Source organism: Montipora foliosa, chromosome 7 (assembly GCF_036669935.1).
Source record: "Montipora foliosa isolate CH-2021 chromosome 7, ASM3666993v2, whole genome shotgun sequence".
NCBI lineage: Eukaryota > Metazoa > Cnidaria > Anthozoa > Scleractinia > Acroporidae > Montipora > Montipora foliosa.
The window spans coordinates 8,345,696-8,353,195 of NC_090875.1; the positions used below are offsets into that span (position 1 = coordinate 8,345,696).

A 7,500-nucleotide genomic window follows, 5' to 3' on the forward strand; every position below is an offset into this window, starting at 1 on the left:
TCCTTGCAACTTTCCGTCGTACCTAGATGTAGGGAAAGGCCGCAGATAGCCATGTATTTTTTGGAGTGGTTAGGGCACCCGTGTTACACAATCTAAATGGGTAATATATAGATTTAGCCAAGCCTAAAAGCGGAGCTCCCGGCTTGTTTATTCTTACTGGTTGTAGGATTAGTGAAAATAAAAGGCTTTGGAATTTTTTTTTAAGATGATCGACGGACATGGATGACAAAAAGGTTGAAACTAGTCCGTTAGCCACGCGAAAGGAATCATCCAAGGTGTTCGCGGAATCGGTCGCCTACTCGTCTACCTGTCTCGCCAATGTATAATTTATTGCATAACGTACAGCTTATGCAATAACTGACATTTGCGGAGGTACATGTGAAACGATCGGTGATCTTAACAGATCGCTTAGGTCCCGATATCTTGCTGGTGTTAAAGTGCACCTAAAGCCAAATATTTTTTGTTCCTAATGTAAATCTCCCCATCCAAAGCAAACAGATGCCAGCATTGTTACGCACAATTTCGCTTTTTCTGTGCCGTGCAAGCCACGTAAACTTGGCAGAACTAGCAGTTATTTGGACCCACGACCGTGATGCGAGAGGCATGGGTCTATTCTCGATTTTACGTCACAAACTGCTTTGCATTCCTATTTTCAAAGAAATTTTGCATTGCAAAGCAGTTTGTGACGTAAAATCGAGAATAGACCCATGCCTCTCACATCACGGTCGTGGGTCCAAATTACTGCTAGTTTTGATACCTTTGCGCTTATTGCCCGACAGATAAAAAAGCGTAATTTGAGGTAAGTATCGTCAAACAAGTTTCCTTTCCGTGGAGAGATCAATATTGTACACTAAAAATATTTGCGTTTAGGTGCACTTTAAGAATGAAAGGCCAAGTTTTGCATCGTGAGAGCGCACATTTGAAAGTGCCGGGTTGCTCGTTAGTTTTGAGCGCGCTTCTAACTAAATAGTTTCCTACGTTTTTGTCGGGTTTTTTTAATGAAATAAGTGGAGGTTGCGAAAGGATTCTACCAATCTCGGGATCATTTTGGATTAATTTAAAGTTATAAAGAATGATACTTTTGACTGCGTGATTACAAGGATGATGAGGCTGAATGGAATCCCCTCATTCTTATCTTTTTGTGAAACACTCTTCCGCCTTGCCGAACTAGTTTTAACGCTTAACTGTTTTTCATTCGCCGGCAGCTATTACAAACAAATTAATGGTGTAGCGATGGCCACAAGAATGGGACCTAGCTATGCCAATCTTTTTGTAGGATATGCTGAACACCAAGTTTTTAATCAGTACAACGGCCCCAAATCTGAACTCTACGGCCGCTACGTCGACGACTGCATCGGCGCTATTTCATCCACCAGAGAAGAACTTGACCAATATATAACCTCCGTCAATTCTTTTCATACCTGAGAGATTTCGGAAACTTCATTGCCTTTCCTAGATATCAAAGTTTCTATTAGTGGCATCGTGCTATGTACCAGTGTGCACCACAAACCTACAGATTCTCACAGTTATTTCTTTTATTCATCGTCACATCCATCACACGTCAAGAACTCCATTCCTTATTCTCAATTTCTTAGACTTCGACGTCTATGTCGTGATGACTCCGGTTTTTCCAGCAAATCAGAGGAGATGCGCCAGTTCTTCGAAAAACGAGGCTATCCTGTCTCTCTGGTCAAAGCGGGCCATCTGCATCTAAGCCAGTGGCTCGTCATTCTCCCTAACCACTCCAAAAAACACATGGCTATCTGCGGCCTTTCCCTACATCTAGGTACGACGGAAAGCCGCAAGAATCTAGAAGAAAAATTCATATTCCAAATCGGCACCCTTAATCCTCACGGTATTAACGAACGCTTTTCATTTAACTAATGTATTGCTATTTTTCACGTTGCCACGTTACCACCAATAGCGTAGCTCCTACTCAGCTATAAAAACTACACAAAACCCACAATTCCTCGATACGCTCTGACCCTCACGGTATTAACGAACGCTTTTCATTTAACTAATGTATTGCTATTTTTCACGTTGCCACGTTACCACCAATAGCGTAGCTCCTACTCAACTATAAAAACTACACAAAACCCACAATTCCTCGATTCGCTCTGACGAAGGGCTAACGCTCGAAATGTCAGCTTTCAGAATCTCTGTACGTTGGCCAAAATACATTATCAACTCAGTTGATAAAACCAAAGTTTTTTATACTACTTCCCCACCGACGCAGCATTATAGTTTCTTTAGAAACTACCCCCTTCATTTAATTGTTTTTTGGTTGATTTCTAAAAGAGAATAATGGGTGGGGCAGGGGGTTGCCTCCTGATACCCATATGAGAGGCCAGAACACTCAAGAGGACATGCAGCAGAGATACATGAAACTTTTGCCTTGCAACATGTAGCTCTAATATATGGAGACACCAAAAGCAAGATTCTATTCTCCACACATTTTATTTTTGGCAAGATGTTATGCCATTTGCTTGTTTCAAAAACAAGTATTACATCAAAGCTCATAAAAAATTAATAGTTCAGCCTAATGCTATTAATTCCTCACCTTTGTGAGGAGCAGTGATATGATGCCTCAAAATGTTTTTGCAACTTTAGATAACAAATATAACGGATGAAATAACAAAAAAATTTTAAGCTCTGTAACAAGAAATGAAATTATTTACTTTAGATGTAATACTGATGTAAGCTTAACTTTAACTAAAGAAAGAAAATGTCTTTTGTAACTCTTTTTGTAAGGTTGAGAAGTCTTACTCTAAGCATTTCATGCAATTTGGTGCCATTTACATGAAGAATACATGATTTAGTCAAGCAGAAGGGATTAACCAACCTTTATCGGTTATTCCGCCACACAAAACTCCAAATCTTGATCACATATTTTGTCACCAAATATAATAACACTGCACATCCACTAAACTCCACAACTCCGCGGAAACCTGCACGTGTAGGGCAAGTGTTACATGTACGTGCTGGGTGTACATTTTTCATATCTGATGCAGGAAAAAAAGGGCAACCGTGCCACAAATCAAAAGCTCACAATATTCTTCCTTTAAAACAGCATTGTGTTGATCGATCGCGATTTGGTTTGCATGTACCGCTGAAGGAAAGGCTATCAATTCTGAGAATGTAATGGTCTGGTGGCTTGACTCAAGCTCACGCGAGTCTGCGCAAAGAGACATGGACACTAGCAGGGAGAATCAAAATGGCAGACAAATGATTGTTGATGATTACGGATAGAGAAAGAGCCTATAAAGCGTCAACAATGACTAAGAAAAAGAAAAGAAGTTTCTTTGAGAAAAACCTTGGCATACGGTACTCGTTACGCTATATTGGAGTATTCTCCCTAACTGTAGAAAGAGAACAGCATTTATTGGTTGGTTTTCCGAAAAGGAACAACCATTGTTTGATGCCATTGGAATGGTGAAAATTTTACCAAACTTTCGTGCAAAAATTGACAGTGCAAGCTGCAGGAATCTTGCAGATACATTTGCTAAGATAACAATTATTATTTGCGCTCATTTGTGAAATAGTTTCAGCTTAAATAGTTTGACTCCCTTGTTGTTTATTTTTGTTTAAATTATGAATTTTCTATAGCAGTCTTATTTAAATTATGTCTTTCTTTTGAACAAATAAATAAGTTTTGTAGCTATCAGAAAAATAAACTTGCAATACTCTGTAACTTTAATCATACGAATAGTTATTTGCCAAAGGCAAAGTGTGTATACATCTGAGACGAATGATTGTTTGAGTATAACTTCAGAGCTGAACAACAGAGAAGTGATAATCGACACAGAGAATAATTGATAACACAGTTTATTTCTGTTGTAAAGGTCACGAGTGCCTGCTGGAGCCCTGCCCTTTTGGTTTTGCTTTAAATTCACCAGCTAGTGCGGTGAATATAAAATCATATTATTATTTCTATAGGAAATCATTCAACCAATCAGATTGCTGGAAACTCTGAAATTCTGCTAATTTATTATGGTTGCTGTTATTCCAGCCCAGCATTTATAACTCTAGTGGCATTCACACATAGACATTTCACACTGTCATATAGCAAATAAAAATTGTGAAATAAATAGAGGATACTTTTGTTCTTGGGCCATCGTAGTTTGATCTTTTCTGTTTTTATTATTATGATATATTTTACTGTTAAGTATTTGCTTCATCTAAGTTCCAGTCCCCTCATCCGCTTTGTTATACATAAATAGCTGTTTTAAATTTCAACGGTTACTTTTGAAAATGAATGTAGAGCACATACGAAACGTCAAGTCATAATCAAAATGAACAAGTTCAATATGTTTATCACTGCTGTTTGTGTCTTATTTTTAATTAAACAGAGGATATTACATAGCAGCACGAGGATACGAAATTTCTCCTCGAGTGCGGAAAAATATTTCACAAGTAAGCGCAGCGAACGAGTGAAATATTTTTCAACACGAGAAGAGAAATTTCGTATCTCCGTGCGGCCATGTAGTTTCCTTTATTTATTATGTAAACACCGATGAAATAATAAATCATTTCACGAAAGGCATCCAAAGGCGCGATTGTCATATGTAACCATAGCAACAGTGATCTTTTCATGTGTGAGGATATCATGTTTTGGTGTGAAAGCTCACTTGCTATTTCATTGGTAATATCTTTGATATTGGACATCCATGTTTTGATCAATTGACACCTATCAAAACAAGGTTTCCGCTGACCAGTATCACGTGACCATGTCGCGGGCTCAAGCTTAGAGCTCACCGAAGACAGCTGTTTTTGTTAGCTCACCTAAAAATAAACGAGGTTTCATTTTTCGCGCGCTTTCTGTGGCTCGACGCGGCTACACTGCCATGGAACGTCAACTATAGTTCTTAAACAGTCAACGTTCTTCGTGTTCAGGTGGAAAACGGTTTGGAAAATGTTTTCTTTCTGCCTTTTCGCTGGTTTGAATCCAGTTTGACATATCATGATAACTGTGGTCTACACTGGCAGCTACGCAGTTATTCAAGTCAAGCATCGGAGGGGTATAACTTAAAGCTTGATTGTTTATTTTTAATTTGCTTAGAGCTTTCTCTGTATTGCGTATTTGGCATATCTTTAGAAGCTCTGATAAGGTTACATGATGCCTGGAGGACCTATGACTAGAACAGAAACGAAAGGAGAGCGAAAGAGAACGACAACGACAAAACAGAATACCAGTAATAGTTCATACTTGTTGGAAAAAGTTACTCCACAAAGTCTTTCCTTGGGCACTAAACCCTTTGTTATTTTTACGGATGCGTTATTGGAAGTGGATTCGTATTTTTAAAAAGTGGTTTAAACGGTTTTTCCTTTGTTCAAGAATGAAACTTGAATTTTTATTGTCAACTGGAATTAAATAACAATTATCTGTACTCTTTTGGACATAAAGAAAAAGTTGATTTGTTTGTTTGTTTTGCTCTAAAATGCGAGCGAACAAGTGCTTTTTCAATCCGCTTGCCCAAGTGATTTTCAATGTGCCTCGACAGTGACAAGAAAATTATAAACACGTAATCCACAATGAGGTCTCGTAAAATTAGGGGGAAATTTCACAAGCTTGTGTTTTCAGAATTTTGTTTAAAGCACCTAAACGTTATTTAAGAGTTGGAGCGGATCTTGTTTGAAGTTTGTCCTTTCTTGTTTGCATTACTGTATTTTCCCGATTCTTGTTCCAAGCCACGCTGGCGTGTTTCATTGAAATAAATCAAAATGTGAATGATCTCATCTTCAGAGATAAAGTGAAATAACTGAGTACATCAGTAAAACTATTTTTTTGACCTTAAACTGACAAAGTTTTTTATGGTTTCTAATCTTAGCGTGATTCCTATTCGCTGGGTATTGACAGTTAACTCTGAAATGGCTTTATTCCTTTTCATTCACTCACTTAGAGTGTGCTTGTTTTCTTTTAAAACTCGTGCGGTTCAACAAAAAACGATTGCCAAACTGATAAATTCAAAAGTAAATTTCACTCGAAAAACCGATATCACACTCATTGCTTTGTGAGAACCATAGACCCATAACGTGTCTAAACACCATCTACAAATGTTTCACCTCTTGCTTACTGAAAATAAGGAACGAGCATCTGGGTGAGTATGGATTGATGCAGAGAGATCAGAGGGGAGCGAAACAGGGCTGCTCTGGGACTGTCGATAACCTATTTATTGATAGAATTTTATGTCAAAAAAACAAAAGAGGCAGGAGAAATCTTAGTATGGCGCGGGTAGATGTTCGAAAGGCCTATGATAGAGTTGATCACAGCTGGTTAGTAGAGATACGTAAGCTGCATAGACTACCCTGTTGGGTGGGGCGAGTAATTGGAAAGCTGAGTGGGTGTTGGAATACAAGGATCTGTATACGGACGGCACAAGGCCCCGAGGCCTCTGATATCATACAGTTCCGAAGGGGCTTATCACAGAGAGACGCTCTCTGTCCGAGACTGTTTACAATGTGTATTAATCCTATCTCGTGGATGCTTAAAGCGACTGACGGGTATAGGCTATCTAAGCCAATCGGCAAGGCGATTAGTTATCTATTATATATGGATGACTTAAAGATCTTTGCTGTGTCAAAGGAGAAGCTAAAAATGGTCATAGACAGAGTAAGAGTGGCGATGAGAGATATCGGTTTTGAATGGAACGAAAGCATATGCTCAGTGGTTCATTTGAGGAGAGGGATATTGGACACAGTCAGAGAATGGAGGAGCCGATGAGAATGAGTCTATTAAGAGTTTGTCTGACGGATCTTACTACAAGTTTCTTGGAGCTACGGAAAACACCAAGCAAGACGACGACCTGAGTCTCGAGATTGCACGTAAAGCATACTTACAGCTCCTATCTCTGATATGGACTAGCCCGCTATCTGACTATAATAAGGTGCGGGCTTCAAATCAGTTTGCGTTGCCAGTGCTAGCTACCTGATGTCCACCCAATGTTGGCCAATAGCGGAGCTTAAGAGGCTAGATAGAGAAGCAAGGAAGGTGATTGTTGAGAACGGAGGCAAACACCCCCTCGGATCCACAGCTCTGGTTTATCTATTAAGGAAGTTTGGAGGGCGGGGACTAAAAAGCATTGAGAGAGAGTATAAGTAATCGAAGGAGAAAGCTGCAGTGAGATTATATACTAATGAGGATCCAGCCATGGACGCGGTACGAAGATTTGAGGAGAGGTCAGAAGAAACGGGACGACGATCGATGGTGAAAGATATTAGGAAATACGCCCCTAACTTTGAACTTAGTCTCCGTCTCACTCACCCTCGAACATTGATCATGTGTGTTAAAATCAACACGGAAGCTCCAGAGAAGAGGCTAGGGGTGTGAATGAAGGCTGCGGCGGAGGAGAAAGACTTGGAAGAGATGAGAGGAGAGGGTTGGCAAGGGCGTCTGATGACTGAGAGATGGGAAGACAAAGAGACTGGAGACGAGTGTTTCTCTTGGATCAGTGAGTGGAAAAAGCACCCACACATACCATCTCAGCCATGCAAGAGCTGTAC

The 7,500-nt window shown here is 39.6% G+C and overlaps 1 protein-coding gene and 1 pseudogene across 1 annotated transcript in view; one reads left to right on the forward strand and one right to left on the reverse strand.

The window, feature by feature from the left end:
* Positions 1-7,500, reverse strand: part of LOC138010698 (golgin subfamily A member 6-like protein 4) — a 42,794-nt gene that overhangs the window by 18,493 nt on the left and 16,801 nt on the right. The gene's annotated exons all lie outside the window — the stretch shown is intronic.
* LOC138011097 (uncharacterized) overlaps positions 6,224-7,500 on the forward strand; it is a 1,344-nt pseudogene continuing 67 nt past the window's right edge.